Raw genomic sequence first — 18,675 nt, forward strand, 5'->3', positions numbered from 1 at the left:
GAAAACTAGAATATGTAAATTGGTATGAACCAAGATTTATATAGTTTTTTTTTGTAAATCCAACCTTATAGATACATTAGGCATGATACACTTGCTTGGAAATGACTACTAGATCATCGTAATTGGATCAAGAAATGTGATTTTTTATGCTTACATATTTACAAAAATTTTAAGTCATTGATTTTCATGCCTTAAAAGATCCTTCTTATACATCATAATCAGATGATCCAAGAGTCTGTTTCTATAAAACCATGCATCTAGATCGCATTCGTAAGGTTACATTTTTAAAAAGAAAATATGAAAATGCACGATAATTATAAATCTAAAACCGATGATAATTATCATCATTAATATAAATCTAAAATTGATGATAATTATCGTCGGTATTAATAAACAATCGATGATAAGTATCATCATTGATGTTAAAATTTTATATTTTTGCATGCAGGAGGCCTCCCTAATTTTTTCTTTTCTTTCCCTCCCAAAAACCTTGCATCCCTCTTCTCTTCGCCCTCACTCTCTCTTCTAAGCTCCCTCTGTCCACCACCATCGTCGGCACCAACGACCTCTCTTCGGCCACCACCAATCTCTCTCTCTCTCTCTCTCAGCTCTAGCCCTTCATTGCTCTAGAGGACCTCTTCTCTACTCTTAATCACCATATCCACAACTCGAAGTTCGAGTAATCCATCAACTATGTCGATCAGAGTAAGGGTTTCACCCCCTCCTATGATTTCTCATGGTTTAATTTTTTCTTTTTCTTTTTTTAGATTTTTTATCCTCATTATGGCCAAGGAATGTGATATCTACATTTTTCTTCCATTGTTCTATGTTCATCAGATCTTTTGAGTTAATCTCTACTTCAAATCTATATAGATTGAATAGAGAAACCTAGATTTTAATGCACATTATTATACCACAAAAAAATAGAGACAAACTGCAGCATTGTATTGAGATCCTCATGTTTAATTTTTTTATGTAGGTGTGGACACATGCATGGAGATCCTCTGCCTGGATTCGGATGCATTTGCTTTGTTGTTTTTTCTTCAATGAAAAGAAAGTGAATGAAAAAAAATTATGATGTAGTTTAGTGTTTGATTGATGATTTGGGGTTTGTAACAATTAAAGTATATTTTGTGTTTCTCCTATTTAGGTTGAACAAAAATAAATTATTTTGTTAAGCAATAAGATGTTTGTGTCTGAGGATATATTGCACATTCTTATTTTTTATTGATTATTGATGGAACTTCTTATTGTGCATTATTAAAATTATTGTAATAATTGTTGTTATGGACTATTTTCAATTGTATATGCTTGGTTATTTGAATTGAAGAGCAATTTCTATAATAACAGAAATATATTAAATTTGAATTGAAGTTGTAAGTGTTATATTTTTCTGTAATAATTGTAGTGTTTTATAATAATCAAAGAGCATTTTCTGTAAGAACTGAAAAAATTGCATGATTCTATGCGAATTTCCTAAGAATTAAGTGACTTTGCATATGGCTATGCAAAATTTTTATGAAAATTTGCATGATTCCATGCACATTTCCTTCTAATTGAGCAAATTTTCATCAAACTATGCAAAAGTTTTATACAAATTTGCATAATTCCATGCGATTTTTCTTCTAATTGAGCAAATTTTCATCAAACTAAGCAAAAGTTATGTGCAAATGCACACGATTTTATGTGACTTTCCTTGTAATTGAGAAAATTTTTATCAAACTATATGGAAGTTCTATGCAAATTCACATGATTTCATGTGATTTTTCTTCTAATTGAGAGAATTTCCATCAAACTATATGGAAGTTCTATGCAAATTTGCATGATTCTTTGCAAAAACTGTGCTAGCAAAAATATAACTTTTTTTTAAAAGAAACTTTTGTCGATGATATTTATCATCGGCTATATCAAAGTTAATACCGACAATATTTATCATTAGTTTTCTTAATATAATTGATGATATTTATCGTCGGCTATTTGAACATATATGACTTTTCAATATATATATATATATATATATATATATATATATATATATATATATATATATATATATATATATATATATATATATATATATATATGATGATAGTTATCGTTGGCTTTTAATATATAGGTGACAATATTTATGGTTGGTTTTAATTAGTATAACCAATGATAAATATTATCATCATTAATTACTATTATCAACAACATTCTAGAGTTGACTATTTTATACCGACTATATCATATCATCAAATTTATGTTTAGATACACGATGATATATAAATATCATTGAAAATAGTAATATAAACGTCCGTAAAAAACTGACAGTGCAGACGATGATATTTATCATCGTTAATGTTATTGGCTACCATAAATCATATATTGTTGATGATAAATATCATTGGCAATGACTTGTTTTCTTGTAGTGTCAATGGATTCACATAGAATAAAGAGCAATTGAAAACCATTAAAGTGGAGACATCTCATTTGTATGACCAATTGCGTAACGAAAAGCTCAATGATTATGAACAATTCTAGTGGTTAACAACAAATCAAATGATCGAGAAATTGATTTCGGCAAAAGGTTTAATGATTTCTAGTACTGTCATGAGTTTTTGAAAGATCAAGTGATCAGGAATAACTATAAAGTAAAAGTTCTAAAGAACTACAATAATAGTCATTGTTGTATACACAAGGAAGAACCCACAGATGATGGTTGATTGCCCCTAGAAGATCCATTGCACAAAGGTATGCAAAGCAAGGTACTTTCAAGTAAAGAAGTATCAAAGCAAGCATACGTGTGGTGGATCATTGGGTAACCTTGTAGTGGAGAAAGTTTCTTCCAAGTGGATTTTAGGTGTTATTCACAAATGCATGCATGATAACATGAAGTTAACTCTAAGAGAAATCATAAATGACATCAGCCACGAGAAAGGTGTGGAGGTTACTTACAAACATGCATGGCATGAACGAGAAGAGACTAAGTAGGCACTATATGGTTCATTCAAAGAGTTCTTTAGGATGCTTTTTGCCTATTTGGATCATCTGATGAAGGCTAACCGAGGATCACTAGAGTGCATTCAGACCGATCAGACAGATCGATTTTAGTACTTGTTCTTATTTTTTTGTCTGAGCATTGATGAGTTTTTGAAAGGATGTTGTCCAGTTCTTATGGTAGATCGCACATTCCTAAAAGAAAGATATGTTGGTATATTATTGTCGGTCTATAGTATTGATCCTTATTGTGAGATATTTTTGGTAGTATTTGCAGTTGTTGATAAGGAGTTTAATGAGTCATAAACATGATTTTTACATTATATAAAGTACAAATTCATACACTTCAACGAGCTTAGAGAGAGTAGTATTGATAGTTATCTCAGATAGGCATCAAGGTTTAAAGTATGTTGCCCCATACATGGCCTATATGTCATGTTAGATATTGCATGAAGCATTTGACAGAGAACTTTTCAAAGAAATTTGATTCAGCATTTAGTGCACTTTGGTGGAGTGCAGCTCGATCACCCACGAGAGAACAATGCACTTATTTTCTTTAAAAACATTTAGGAGCAAAACAAAGATGCATACAATTATGTTTCTACTGATGTGCAAGTGAAACATTGGGCTAACAATTACTTTCCAGATAAAAGATATAGGTGATTAACGTCTAATATAGCAGAGAGCTTCAATTCGTAGATTTTCACCATATGTGACAAGCCCTTAATTCTTCTTATTGAAAAACTTTGTTCCATACTAATTAAACTTTTTGAGAAAAGAAAGAATGCCAGACAATATATGACAGGCATTATGGTGCTGAAAGTAAAAGAAAAGCTAAAGAAACTGAAGAAAAAGGCACAACAAATGTGTATGCAAGTAGTGCATTACCTCCGACATCGGTACAAATCCTGTGATCGATCTTACAATTACAATGTTGCTATTCAGAAGCACTTGTGCTCTTCTAAAGAGTGGCAAGTTAATAGAATTCCTTGCGAACATGCAATCACATGCATTTTGTATGAGCAAAGGTTACTGAGATTCAGTTTTTGCTTTGATTTAGGAAAGTTTGTTGTTTTTATGGTTTGCATATGCACACACACCCATGTATTATTTATGCAAATATTTATTAGAATAAGGATGTTCATATAATTTGATGACTTTCACAACTATTTTATGTGAATGTCTCAATTTTCGCAAATATTTTATGCAGACTTCTTCATCCTCACAAATATATGTCAATTTTCATAGTTATTTTATATGCAATTATATTTGCAAGTTGACATAATCTCTTCGCATAAAATAATTGTGAGGATGAAGAAGTCTACATAAAATAATTGCAAAAGTTGACATAATTTTTTGACTTTCGCAACTATTTTGAATCTCAATAGTTGCAAATATTTTATGTGAACTTCTTCATCCTCGCAAATATATGTCAACTTTTGTAGTTATTTTATATAGAATTATATCTACAGGTTGACATAATTTTTCCACATAAAATTATTGAGAGTATGAGGAAGTCCACATAAAATAATTATAAAAGCTAACATAATTTGTTGACTTTTGCAACTATTTTATGCAAAATGTCTCAATTCTCGCAAATATTTTATGCAGAATTCCTCATTCCCGTAAATATTCACATATGATTGGCAAATATTTGTGAGGATGAAGTCTGCATAAAATAATTGTGAAAGTGGTCAAATATTGGCTCATCATAAATATTTATCAATTTACATAGTTTTTTTATGTGAACTTAATCATCACAAAAATACCCAATTTTCACAAATATTTTATGCAGGCTTTCTTATTCTTTTAAATATTTGTCATTTTTTGTAATTATTTTATACAGACATCCTCATTCCAATAAAAACTTGCTCATACATAAATTCATTCAAATGACATTATATACAATATCAATGAGTTATAATGTTTTTTCTTCTATGCAAATTTATAAAACAATCACATGAAGTCACTATTGTGGATGTTGTCAATGGCGTAATCGTAGCACCTCGATGACCTTATTTGCGTTTTTAAAAAGGTCAGCTTAACTCTGCATGATATTCTTCAACATGCAGTTTTTCTTAAGTGAAAGAGTCAGCTTTGCTTTCAATCCATTTAAGGCCCTTCTATGCTTCACCCCAACTTTCTCCTCCTTCTCAAAGGCCCTCTTTATGGAGAGAGAACATGCAACCTGTTGTGTAGCTACAAAATCATCGTTAGTGTCACATACCATGGACAAGTTGATGTCTTCACCACCCTCGTACCAGTCTTTGAGTTCAGATAGGAATACCGTGGGGTGATCCTTCGTCTGATCTTTTATAAAAAATGACAAAAAATTGCTAACTACGCGAGGGCGATTGAGTGGTTGTTGAACAAACTCAAATTCACTACAACAAACCAGCGGATTAGCGACGACCTAAATCCGTCGCTAATCCATCGCTAACCTGTTTAGAGACGGATTAGTGACGAATATCTTTCATCATGAATTTTTCGACACTAATAAGCGATGGCATATATCTGTCGCCAATTTCATCTCTAAGTAGCGGTAGACTGTATCTATCGCCCGTTCCGTCGCTAAATTTTGACGTAATAACGAATGATAAAATCTATTGCAAGTTCATCTTCACTAAACGATGGCTTCGGTTTGGCGACGAATTTATCGCTGTCGCTACTCCATCGCTGAATTCAACACCCATACTAATTAGCGACGGATATATCCGTCGCTAATCCATCACAAAAAATGGAAAAAATTTTAAAAAAAATATTTGAAAATTAAATGTCAAGAAAAAATTTCTCGTGATACAATTTATATCTCCTGTACAATTTATATTTTCTGTGAATAAAAAACAAAGTAGACATCAAAATACATATAAAGGAAAACTAAAACAATTTATTGATCCACTTTAAAATTCGCAAGTTCTAATTATTTACAATTCAACATTTACATTTTTGAAACAAAAAGAAGGTAGAACAAATTCAACACATAAATTTAATCATCGCCAAGATTTTGTGTGTCCTCTTGTTCAGTGTCTCTATCTGTCCATTCAGCTCCACTACGCTGATTATCGCCATCAACCTACACGAGAAAAGAAATGTCAGTATTGATAAACAAAATATACTGAAATATAGCCTACTCTATATGTGATTCTATCATGCGCATATGTGTTCTAAGGCAGTAAAAAAACTTTATACATGATTCTATCATGCTCATATGTGTTATAAAGTAGTAAAAAAACTTCATATGTGATTCTATTATGCTCATATGTGTTCTAAGGCAGTAAAAAAACTGTATATGTGATTCTACCATGCTCATATATGCACTAAGGCAGTCAAAAAGTTGTATATGTGATTCTACCATGCTCATATGTATTCTAAGGCAAGCAAAAAACTATATATGTGATTTTATCATGCTCATGTGTACTCTAAGGCAGTAAAAAAACTTTATATATGATTCTACTATGCTCATATGTGCTTTAAGGCAGTAAAAAAACTGTATATTTGATTCTACCATGCTCATATGTGTTCTAAGGCAGACAAAAAACTTTATATGTGATTTTATCATGCTCATATGTACTCTAAGGCAGTAAAGAAACTGTATATGTGATTCTACTATGCTCATATGTTCTCTAAGGTAGTAAAAAAACTGTATATGTGATTCTACCATGCTCATATGTGTTCTAAGGCAGGAAAAAAACTGTATATGTGATTTTATCATGCTCATATGTACTCTAAGGCAGTAAAAAAACTATATATGTGATTCTACTATGCTCATATGTGCTCTAAGGTAGTAAAAAAATTGTATATGTGATTCTATCATGCTCATATATGTTATAAGGTAGTAAAAAAACTTTATATGTGATTCTATCATGCTCATATGTGCTCTAAGGCAGTAAAAAAACTGTATATGTGATTCTATCATGCTAATATGTGTTCTAAGGGAGTAAAATAACTTTATACATGATTCTATCATGCTCATATGTGTTACAAAGCAGTAAAAAAACTTCATATGTGATTCTATCATGCTCATATGTGTTCTAAGGCAGTAAAAAAACTGTATACCTGCCGAGCACCAGAGCTCATGTTGAATGCAGACGAAGTTCCTCTGTCCTAAAAAAGGTTGCACATCTCATTACGGACAATGTTGGGAATGGCTTCATCTAAAAAGTACTGCATTTTGTCCTCAAGACGTTGACAGACACCATCCGAAGACATAGCGGGGTCATTTGGACGCTGAGAGTTGATGCTGGCGGGAGAACTCTGTGGGTCTGGGCTGCAGGAGGCAACGAATGGTGTGGTGTTCATGTGACTCCCAAACCCGAACACACGACCCTTTTTGGGTTCACCAGTTGCAGTCACCCATGCTGCATGATTAAAAGGCGGATGCTGAGTGGAGTCATCGCCATATCGTTGTACCATTTGCTGCTCGTATGACTCCTACAATGTAATGATTAGAATATGAATTAATAATTAAGAATTACAATATTTGTGATAACGTAATTCATAGTAACTAGTCTATTAGAATGTTTATTAATAAAATAAATACATACCGCTGTCGCTCTCGCTTTCGCTGATACGAACTCTCCCGTGGTCTTACGTTTATGTGTTTCAACAAACGCATCCTTGTATGGCACAATGCCTCCTTTTTCTGCTTCCTGCAAAGTGAAATGATAAAAGATTTAGTTAACAGGTTTGCAACAATACTTATAAAACTGACAATATATATATTGATGAGTTACCATTTTCTTCTGGTGGCTCCCAAAAGTCCTAGATCCACCTGTGTGTAGATGGGCTTCGGGCATTTTCGCTCGATTTTGTGCAGCCTTCGCTGAGTGGTTTTGAAATGCATCCCCCACCCACTTGTCACACATTCCCTCCCAATAATCTCTCCTGATAGTAATAGGGCTATGGCCCTTCTACTGTAATGGATCATCTATTCCGCCAGATGATTTTTTGACTGCAGTATTCATATTGTGCAGCATATCTGCAAATCGATTGGCAGCCACCTTCTGCCACACCTTCCTTGCATCATGTTCCTCCACCGTAGTCGCGAAGCGATTCAAAACCTATATATATTTTCAGAAAGTCAGTAGACATGACTATAACAAAAAATTAAATATGAAACACATTAACTATGACAAACAACTATATACCGTGAATGAGGACCACAATCTGTCTATCACCTCTTTTAGATACTCTTTTCATTGAGCGACCGGTCCTGGTAGATATTGAAGTAGTGAATTCCTAATATCGCGTACTACTTCTTGTGGTTTAAACCTCGTGGTGCACATGAATTGGTACACAGTAAATATCAATATACAATATTTATAAGATATGCAATAAGTGAAAATGAAATACTTACGGTCGATTATCGATATACACTATTCGAATGAGTCTTCTTATGCCAGACTCAGAAGACCCTGCATCCTGTGTTGGCTCCTAACTTGTATGATCAAGGTGGGTCATGTACAGGCACAATATCATCTATAAAAAAAATATGTTAGAAATTCTCAGAATGCACATTTCAACTAATCAAGTATCCAATTAGTTAAATGATATACCTATCAAAGGAGCCCGTGAAGATGAAGGTTGAGACTGGCTACCACTGGGTGATCAACTACTGTAACCTCCATGAACCATATTCTAACAAATAAAAAATGTTAAAATATACATTCAAATTGTTTCAAATCAATCACATCAAGTATTTCAATACATTCAAATAATTCAAATCAAGTATTGCAATACATTCAAATTATTCACATTAAGTATTGCAATAATACATTCAAAACATTCAAATACAAGTTTGCATTACAAGATTTTGCTCACTAGCTCGATAATTCTTCCCTATCACTTGTTTGACTTTCATATTCTTCTTCTTCTTCATGATCTTCTTCTTTATCTTTTTCTTCATTGTTTGCCCATCTACTTGGTATATCATTTGGATCATATTCTTCTATGAATGTTTCATCGACCAATGGCGATATGGTATGCATATCATGCGCAACATCGTGACCATAAAAGAAGTCATAGATATCATCTGATTGATAGTAATCACTCTCTTCAGTTAACTTGTCTTCTTGTAACTGATCATACTCAGGGTATAGTTTGGACTTCACCTTGCAAACTGCCTATCATTCATTTATAGGTGTTGTCTAATGCCATGAGGTTCTACAAATCGATTATTCTTACAAATCTTGCAGGGACACCTAATCCGACTCTACTGACACTTGCAGTTGCAAATTCAATAAAACTTTCAACACCATCCATATATTCATGCAATAACTCATTGTCAACTACCCTACGGTACATTCATTCACGGTTCGCAGTCATTTTGTCGTATGATGTTACGAAATGTATCCTAATCAGTTAAAAGAGAACCATCAGAATGCTATGATAAAAAAAATATCAAATTTATCATGCAATATATGATGTCATATAATCACAAGAATTATGATGCATGCATTGATAACTTAATATTTTCATGTGCAAAACTATTCATAACACGATGCATTAATTTGAAGCATACTATCATTATACAATTTCACATGGAAGTCATAATTAAATTGAAATTAACTACATGCAAGCATGGATATAATCACATCAAATATTGCAATACATGGAAAACATTCATATAAAAAAAATGTCAAACATGTACCTGTAGCAAACACTTTTCAATATCTCGCTAACTACTACCATGTCTAGCATGGAATCCGTACTCCAAAAATAAGAATATTTCTATTCTCGTACATTAAAATCATGCTCAGCATGATCTTTAAACTCCAACAAAGCAGTCTTAGATATCAAGAACTAAGTGAGTGTGTGAACAGTAAAGTATTGCATCCAATAAATTAAATAACATGTAAAGCGCTTGCATCACTTACTCACCACGGGTATTTACTCGATTTGCATTGTTTTTGTCAATTACTTACCACGAGTGGCGGAGCACAAGCGAGATACATTGAGAAATCTACAAGAGATACTATATTAAAATGAAATCACACTGTGTTAAAATAAAGACACTCTAGAGGCAGTGATCGTCTCCCGAAGCGACATGCACAAGGTGATGACGTGGTTTAGGAACCCGACGACCGTCGGGTTCTTGAACCACGACCCGTTGCCCCCTGCCGAAAAAAAAATAGAGGTTGGAGGGGCGACCACCTGCCGCAAAAAAACAGAGGCAGGGTCGCCCCCCTCCCCTCTACCAGAGGATCACGAGGGCGACCCCCTGCCCGAATAAAAAAATGAGGCAGGGGGCGACCTCTTGGCAGAGAAAACAAACAAGGCAGGGGTCGCCCCACTGTCGAAAAAAAGAAAGGCACGGGGGCGACCCCTTGCCCGAATAAAAAAACGAGGCAAAGGGCGACCCCCTGCCCCAAAAAAAAAAGATGCAGGAGGTCGCCCCCCAACCGGAAAAAAGGGGCAGGGGGCGACCCCCTGCCGGGAAAAAAAAAAAACAGGCAGAGAGTCGCCCCACATGCCGGAAAAAAAAGGGACAGGAGGCGACCCCTTGTCGAAAAAAAAAATGGCAAAAAAAAGGGACAGGGGCCGACCCCCTGCTAGAATAAAACAACGAGGCAAGGGGGTCGCCCTCCTACCGAAAAACAGAAAATGCGGCAGGGGGTCGCCCCCTGCCTCGGTTATTTTTTTTAACAAAAAATGTGGCAGGGGGCACCCCACCTGCCGGAAAACAAAAAATGCGGCAGGGGGTTGCCCCCTGCCGGAAAACACAACACGCGAGAGGGGGTCGACCCCCCTGCCGAAAAACTTAACACGCGACAAGGGGTCATCCCCCCTGCCAGAAAATACTAACGAGGCAGGGGGCCGACCCCCTGCCAGAAAACACAACACGCGGCAGGGGGTCGGCCCTCCTGCCGGAAAATACTAACGATGCAGGGGGGGCGAACCCCTGCCAGAAAAACTAAAAGGGGCATCTGTCCCTTTTATCAGAAAAAAAATGTGTCTTTTATCAAAAAAAACTGGGAGACGCTGGTCGGGGGGCGGCGGACCGGGGGCAACGGGCAGAGCGTCAGGCGATGGGGTTCGGGGTGACGCCGACGGGCGAGATATGGGGCGGCAGGAGGGAGAGGGCAGCCAGCAAGAACAGCAGAACAGGAAAGAGAAAGAGGGCTCTGATTAGGGATTTATCGCGACATTTAGCGACGGATTTCGCGACGGCCTAAATCAGTCGCAAAGCCGTCATACATTAATATAACTATGTAGCCACAAAACTATTCTGGCGCTAAATCCATCGCTAGATAGCAACGACACACTTTTCCTCGCCAAATCTGCCGCTAAAATACGTGGTTATTACGACTAAACATTCTGTCGCTAAGCCGTTGCTAATTTGCGACGTATTTTGCGATGGAAGTTATTCTGTCGATATTTTCGTAAATATTACGGTTCTTAGCGACGAATTTGTTTCTCTCGTTAATTCATCGATAATTAGCGACAGAAAAATTTTGTCACTAATATCCGTCGCTAATCCCCTATTTTCTTGTAGTGATTGTCGGATGACTCAGATGGTCATTTGACACTCAACTTCATTAATGATGTGCAACCAAATGTCCTTTCTTGCGATGTCCTTCGCTCCCATAATCATATCGGCATTCTTCTCCTCCTTCACACCTTCATAAGAGCACTAGTTTGCCTATATTTTTTGCATGGTTAGGCCTATATATATATATATATATATATATATATATATATATATATATATATATATATATATATATATATATATATATAGAGAGAGAGAGAGAGAGAGAGAGAGAGAATATTAACAGCAATACTTATGTCTGCCCTGGTTAGCCTGCACAGTGATGTGGCACATTCGGCACATCTCATGTGAGGACCCACCAATCTTTGATCATAACCCTCTTCGCTGCATGACAGACTCCATATTGTGGTACATGAAAATTCATGGACAAAGTTACACATCTAGGGCATTGCAATGGATATGTACTCTCATATCCAAATGTGCAAGAATTAATACATAGTATGTATCTATAAATCAAAACTTTAGGATTAATACACAGTATACAAGTATAGTATAATATTAAATAATATATGAGTATAAATCAAAAGTTTAGGTACAATTAAGGAATAAATACCTCAAACAACACCGACATCTGGACAACATTTTTTCTTTCACTCCTCACACTACTCAAACTTGCATAATGGTGTGCAAGTGAAGTTGCTCCATATGCGTATTGATCGATGTAATCCAGGTCTTGCAATTCGATGTATGATGCATGGACCAACTTTCCACAATATTAATAAATAAGTATGAGCCAACGAAGTAGAGCAAGAATGCTCTCACCTCCTTGTCCAACCTACTACCACCCTTCCCTCCAACACACGATAGCTTCGCCTAAATCCTCCTCACCCTATTGGGGTCATAGTGGCTCCTAAGCTGTGAAAATTTAATTCTTTCACCTTCAAATGCATCATCCTTTGCTTACAAGTAAAGATCACACAAGTGCTTAAGATCTCTCTATTGTTGTCCACTTACTGGCTCTTCATGGCATTTTAGTTTAGTGATTCATGTCATGTCCTCCAACATGATGGTCATCTCAAAATCTAACTGGAATGTGTTGGTTGTCAAATTTCAAAACTGCACAACAACCTTTAAGAGGGGTGATTGATGTTCCATGGTGTGATCTTCAAGAATTTACAAAAGTGCATCTGATCCAGCAACTCTTTCACTTTCTCTGTTAGTGTTACAAACCAATGGTGTGCTTGGTTCCAATAAAACCGGTGCATGTGGGATGTTGGCTCTTTTGAATCAATTGGTTGTGGATCTTGCAATCAAAATTATTTTTTCTAGAATCAGTCAAATTAATTATTGAATTACACACACATACAACTATGTATTTTTATGTGTTTCACATATACATGACAAACTAATCAATTGCATCCATGGATAGTAGCAATATTAAATTAATCAATGATTGAATATATATATATATATGACAATTTAATCAATGATTGAATATAAATTTGATAATGATTACAAAATAACAAATGAACAAAGTACATGTCTATGAGAATTAGACCTTCTTTTCTGTTGCGACCTCTTCCTTAGAGCTTGCGCTTTCTCTTTTGCGACATCAACCTCAAACTTCTGAAGACGGTCCACATTAACCTCAACCTTTGGGTTCACATCCGATTCAGCTACATGACCTTCACTCATATCTACTTCCTGATGAGAGTCCACATTAACCTCAACCTTAGGGTTTACATACTCTCCTTGGTAAGGTACCTCCTTCGCCCTCTCCATTTTTATCTCGCTACTATAGGTGGCCACATCTTCAGCTTCATCTATCCAGGCATTGAGGTTAGCAATATCCTTAGTACAAGACAATGGGTCACGCTCCCCTTCCTTAAATGCTTACGAGATGGGAGACAAGAATGAGCTGACAAACTGACCAACCTTTTCTACACATGCTACTTGTTGTTTGAGCATAACTTTCTGTGTTTATCGAGGGTGCATTTTTTATGAAAAATATTGGACATCCATATTTTGGCTTTGGATGTGGCTCCCTCTCTATCTACTTCTGAACAGTAAGTCGTGCTTGCAAATAATTGGGATGACCCAGTTTGTAATACTTCGTTGGCTTTTGTTGTTGTGCTCCAACACTAGAAGATGATGTGGGTGTGAACTCCTTCGAGTCAGTGTTCTCAGTGGTCATATTGTATTAAATAAATTTAAAATTTTCTACAATAACAAGATAGGAAATATTGAAAAAACATTGCAAAAAACAAAGAAACTATTTGTGAGGATGAGTAAGTCTCCTAATCAAACAGTGTTCTAATGACATACTTATAATACAAGCTACACAACATATAAAACAAACAAAAAACTAAAGGTAAGCAGATTGAGGACCACTGTTTGATTTAATCATTAAAGATGTTAAAGATGTGCTTATCGAAAAAAAAATTTTGTTGATGGTACAACCATGATGAAGTGATGCCTATGAATAGTTGCTAGAACAAGTTGCTAAAGGGAAGCAGGTTGGGGACCACAAAGAACCTTAGTTTATGCAAAAAAACTTTGAGGGTGCGAACACTGAGTTTATATATGACTCGCGAACTTCACAAAAAATAAAAAAATATTGCATATATGTCATACATTCACAAATATTTAAGAAGAATATTTGCGATGTTGCGACATTCATTTTAAGTGGAGGTTCGCACATATGTTTATGCAAATTTGTGAAGTATATGCAAATAAGTAGGATATTTGTAGTGTTTTGGGTTTCAGTTTAATTGAATTTTCATAAATATATTTATGTGAATTCGTGAAGTATATGCAAATAAGTATGATATTTGTGATAGTGGTTTCAGTCTAACCGGATGTACGCAAGTAAATTTATGTGAGGTTCGTATTATATATGCAAATAAGTAGGATATTTACGATGTTGTGGGTTTTAGTTTAACCAAATTTTTGTAAATATATTTATGCAAATTCGTAGAGTATATGTGAATAAGTAGGATATTTATGATTTTAGTAGTTTCATTTTAACTAGATGTACACAAATAAATTTATGGGAGGTTCGTATTATATATGCAAATAAGTAGAATATTTGTGATTTTAGTGGTTTCAATTTGACCAAATGTTCACAAATAAATTTATGCGAGTTCATAAGAAAATGTGTGATTCTGGATTTAAGTGAGAGTTTGCACTAGTCGACAAGCAATACCATTTTATCATAAAAACCCATCAATTTGCAATTGTGAAGGGTAAAAAGGTCCTAACAAAGTTGGGTATTTGCAATTTTGGAAATCGAGAGAATAGTAGAAATTGTAGGGGTTTTAGAAAAATGTATCAAATTAGTCATACAATATGATCATTTTCTGTATCTTCTTTATGAACTTGGCTTCTCATCTCCTCCACAAGTCCTCTATTGTGATTATATTGGAACCACTTATCTCTCAGACAATCCTATTTTTCATTCCCGCATCAAACACATCAAGATAGATGTACACTTGGTTTGAGACAGAAATGCAAAGAAGCAATTGCAAGTCCGACCCATGATCAGGTGGCTGACATTTTTATCAAGCCTCTTTCTTCTTATAAGTTGTTATTTCTTTATTACAAACTCAATGTTCGCTCAGGAACATTGAGTTTGCTAAAATATAAGGCCACACCTATGGCGCTATAAGAGAAGTTATGTGTGATCCTACCAAAATCAAAATCAGAAATAAAAACATTTAACATATATATAGATATATATAACTAGTTGTGTTTAACATTAGCTACATTCAACCAATTGAAATGGCAAAATAATTTAAAGTAATGGCTTTCTTGAAGATATAATATCTCTTACTTTCTTAATTCAAATTTGTGTAGTATGTCTTTTTACTTTTTTGTAAAATGTGTTTGATTTTTTCTCCAAAACAAAAAAAGACACTTAATTGAAAAAAGTAGCCATGCATTTTCAAAAATGTCTTTGCTTTTAAGGGCACATTGGTTTTTTCAATGAGTTAAATGCAATTAATGTTAAATATAACTATTTAATGTTAGTTAACCATATATATATGTATATATAAGGGCCTCTCAAGGGAACCCGGGACAATCAGTGGAGATGGCATTATTAGAAATCATGCAAAGGATACGATTTTTGTATATGCAGCACCAATTAACGACAGTTTATGGATAAACTATTTCTGGTTAGAGGCCTATGGATTCATCCTTTTCCTCCAAATAAGAGACAAAGTACTATAATCTAAGTCGAAGTCATGACATATAGAGGCTTGGAATAAGTACAAGAATAGGTATCATGGTGTTGCTATGAGATGACTTTTCATATAGAAGAATCAAACCACATACCTATTGATTGACCACAGATGTGAACCAATTGACCGCTATCTAAGATAAAAGTAGTTCTTCTATCATTCAAGGCCAAGGGGATAACATATAGCAGCTTGCCTAGATCCCACTCTATTTGTGGGTCAATCCAACAATTCCCTTCTCAAAGTAAAGGTCTAGAGATAGTCTTTCTTTTTTCGATATGTAGCTCTCAAAGCAAGGCAAAAATGAACATAAGATCATCATCATCATGGACCTCTCTTCTTGTTTCTTCAATGCTCAGTTTTCTTTTTTTTAAAGCTTATCCTCCTCTTCTTTCTTTTAGAAAGTTGGTCTCAAATCAAGAGTAGCTCCTTCTTGTTCAAGGTCATTAGATGAGAGATCTTCCTCTGACTTCAAGGAATCAGTCAACTAGGGGATACCCTTGATTTGACTCACCTCTCCCTCTGCAACCCCTTCCCAGAGGAGAGCAGAAGCTCCAAGGCAAGAATAAATCAGGGAATCTTGGACATACTCATCATTATCCGACCTACGACATTTTTTTCAGAGTCTCTACCCAATTCGTTAAGAGGGCTCATGATGATCTTTGAGAAGGTCACAAGGTGATGAAGTGGCAAGATAGGTGAAGGATCCTTAGGTTTTTTTAAAGGGATGTTCTTCTCATGTTATTGCTGAAAAACTGAATTTCTCTATTGTCTATTCATCCACACTTCCATTCCTTATAGTGGAAGGCTAACAACTTGTTGGTTGGGTGTTGTATGAGTGGTAACATCCACGTACATCTTTGTGAGAAGGACGGTGGATGGAAATGACCTTGTACCTCACTCTCATCTTTGATGAGGTATGCTCTTTCTTTTTGGGGGGAGTATGCCAATATGATCTTAGTAAGGTGCAGGGCTTTGCATTTGACATTCGTTGGGCTTCCCTTTGGCTAAAGGACCTATGGTAGGTGGTCCTGTAGAGCTTTCGGTGAAGGGTAGCCTAGTGTGAAAGCACAACAATGAACCATGGTGAGCCCTAAAATGACCTATCTAAGATTAGGGGGGAGATCCTCTATAGTGGTGACCTTGTAACTCTTCTATAGACTTAAACATGTACTGAACTCTCATAGGGAAAAGTGCACTCCTAGGTATGGAACAAGGGGGTTGTTCTGACAAATCCTTTCTTTCTCTTCCACTCCAGGGGGTGCGAACACACCTGCATAGATTACAAGTGATGATTACAGGAATGGAGAAGAAGTGAACAATACTCGATAACACTCGAGGATGAATGTAGACCCATCAAGCAGAGACAATCATTTCAATCTTGGGAGAGGTGACACCACTAGTCTAAGTGAAACCATGTGAGTTATTGAAACCATGACAGGAGACAAACCTAAAGGATAAGCTTCATTAACTTCTACTAAGGAGGCATGATGGGGAGTGAAGCTTGGCGAATCTTCTAGAATGCCAACTATAGACTCTTTGAGTAAGTAAAGCCTCTGGCAAAGCAAAGTAGACTCGCCTATATTCTAGACCTAAGCTTCTTCATTTGTGATAGTCATTAGGCATGATGGGTTGAATGTCAATCACTATGCCTGTCTAGTGTTTTAGAAAGTAAGCTTCCTAAGAGAAGAGAGTTTCATACTCTTTACAGATCATATAGATGAAAAGTCATCACTCTATGCTCTTTATCTATTCTCGAGCCTTTAATAGAACTCCCATGCTTTTTTTGGTTGGATCAAGCCAGCTGGAGCTTTCCTTTTTCATGTGGAGAAAATACAGAGATGAGAAAAGTGTTTCTTACAATTACGTTGAACAACCCATTGGAGCAATTTGTCATTCCCTCGTTGATTCCTATTAATATAGGAAACTTTTCTTTCTCATTCACAAATCTATCTTTGTCCATGATGCTGACTATCAGTTTGGTCCTGCTTCTAGTTTATTTAGTTACTAAAAATAGAGGAAGAAACTCATTTCCAAATGCTTGGAAATATTTGGTAAGAAGTTTGCAGATTTGGTTAAGCAAACTTTGTACTATATATGCAAAGTTACAAGAGGTTTCAATTATAGAAAGTTTGTAGATATAATTGTGCAAACTTCATATTATATAGTAGATATAATTGTGCAAACTTCATATTATATATACGAATTTAGTAGAACATTTGTGAAGTTTCGACAGGTTTCAGTTACAGAAAGTTTGTAGATATAGTTATGCAAACTTCTTGAGGTCGGCAAAAAAAAAATTGCGTGAATCTACATTTAGTGAGTGCTCAATACCTGGAGAGCATACCAATATATTGCATGAACTTTAAGAGGTTAGCTCATGCTAAGGGTAAAATAGTTATTTTAAAGTCAAACATTTATGAATTTGGATATCGGGCAGATTTCAAAAATTATAAGGCATTTCGAAAAACATGGCATTTTTGGCATACAGTACGGTCACTTTCTGAGTATTATACATGTCTCCTCATATAAATGGCATTCTTATTGTAAGTAGTATTTTGTAAGTTATCAATGAGACAAAACAATGTCTTTCATCTTTATTTTCTTTGAAAAAACTAGGTAAAACTTGGTATGTCCTGGGGATCTAAATTACTAGAGATCAATTTAATAAGATTGTTTCATTATGTTTTGGATACATTCGACATGCCAAATTATAATCCTAACAATGCATAAGTGAATAAAACTATTAATATTGATGCAAAGATGAGACTCAAGAATGATTGATAAAAGGCCAACCATAAAGAAAATTCAATTTGCTAGTGTTAGAGGTTCTCTCATGTATGTTATGTTGTGCACAAGATCAGTGGTTACGTGTTAAACCCGGTGAACGAACAAATAGGTGAAAAAACTAAAAATGTTCAGCAAAAGTTTTTTCTCACATCTTGGTCACTTTTACTTTTTTGTTAT

General features: G+C 35.2%; 1 pseudogene; it reads right to left on the bottom strand.

The window, feature by feature from the left end:
- Positions 1 to 12,982: 12,982 nt before the first annotated feature.
- On the bottom strand, positions 12,983 to 17,424 carry LOC149822303 (uncharacterized; annotated as a pseudogene).
- Positions 17,425 to 18,675: the final 1,251 nt, after the last annotated feature.

The sequence above is a fragment of the Nuphar pumila genome, chromosome 11 (genome assembly GCF_984573655.1).
Source record: "Nuphar pumila chromosome 11, dmNupPumi1.hap1.1, whole genome shotgun sequence".
Lineage (NCBI taxonomy): Eukaryota > Viridiplantae > Streptophyta > Magnoliopsida > Nymphaeales > Nymphaeaceae > Nuphar > Nuphar pumila.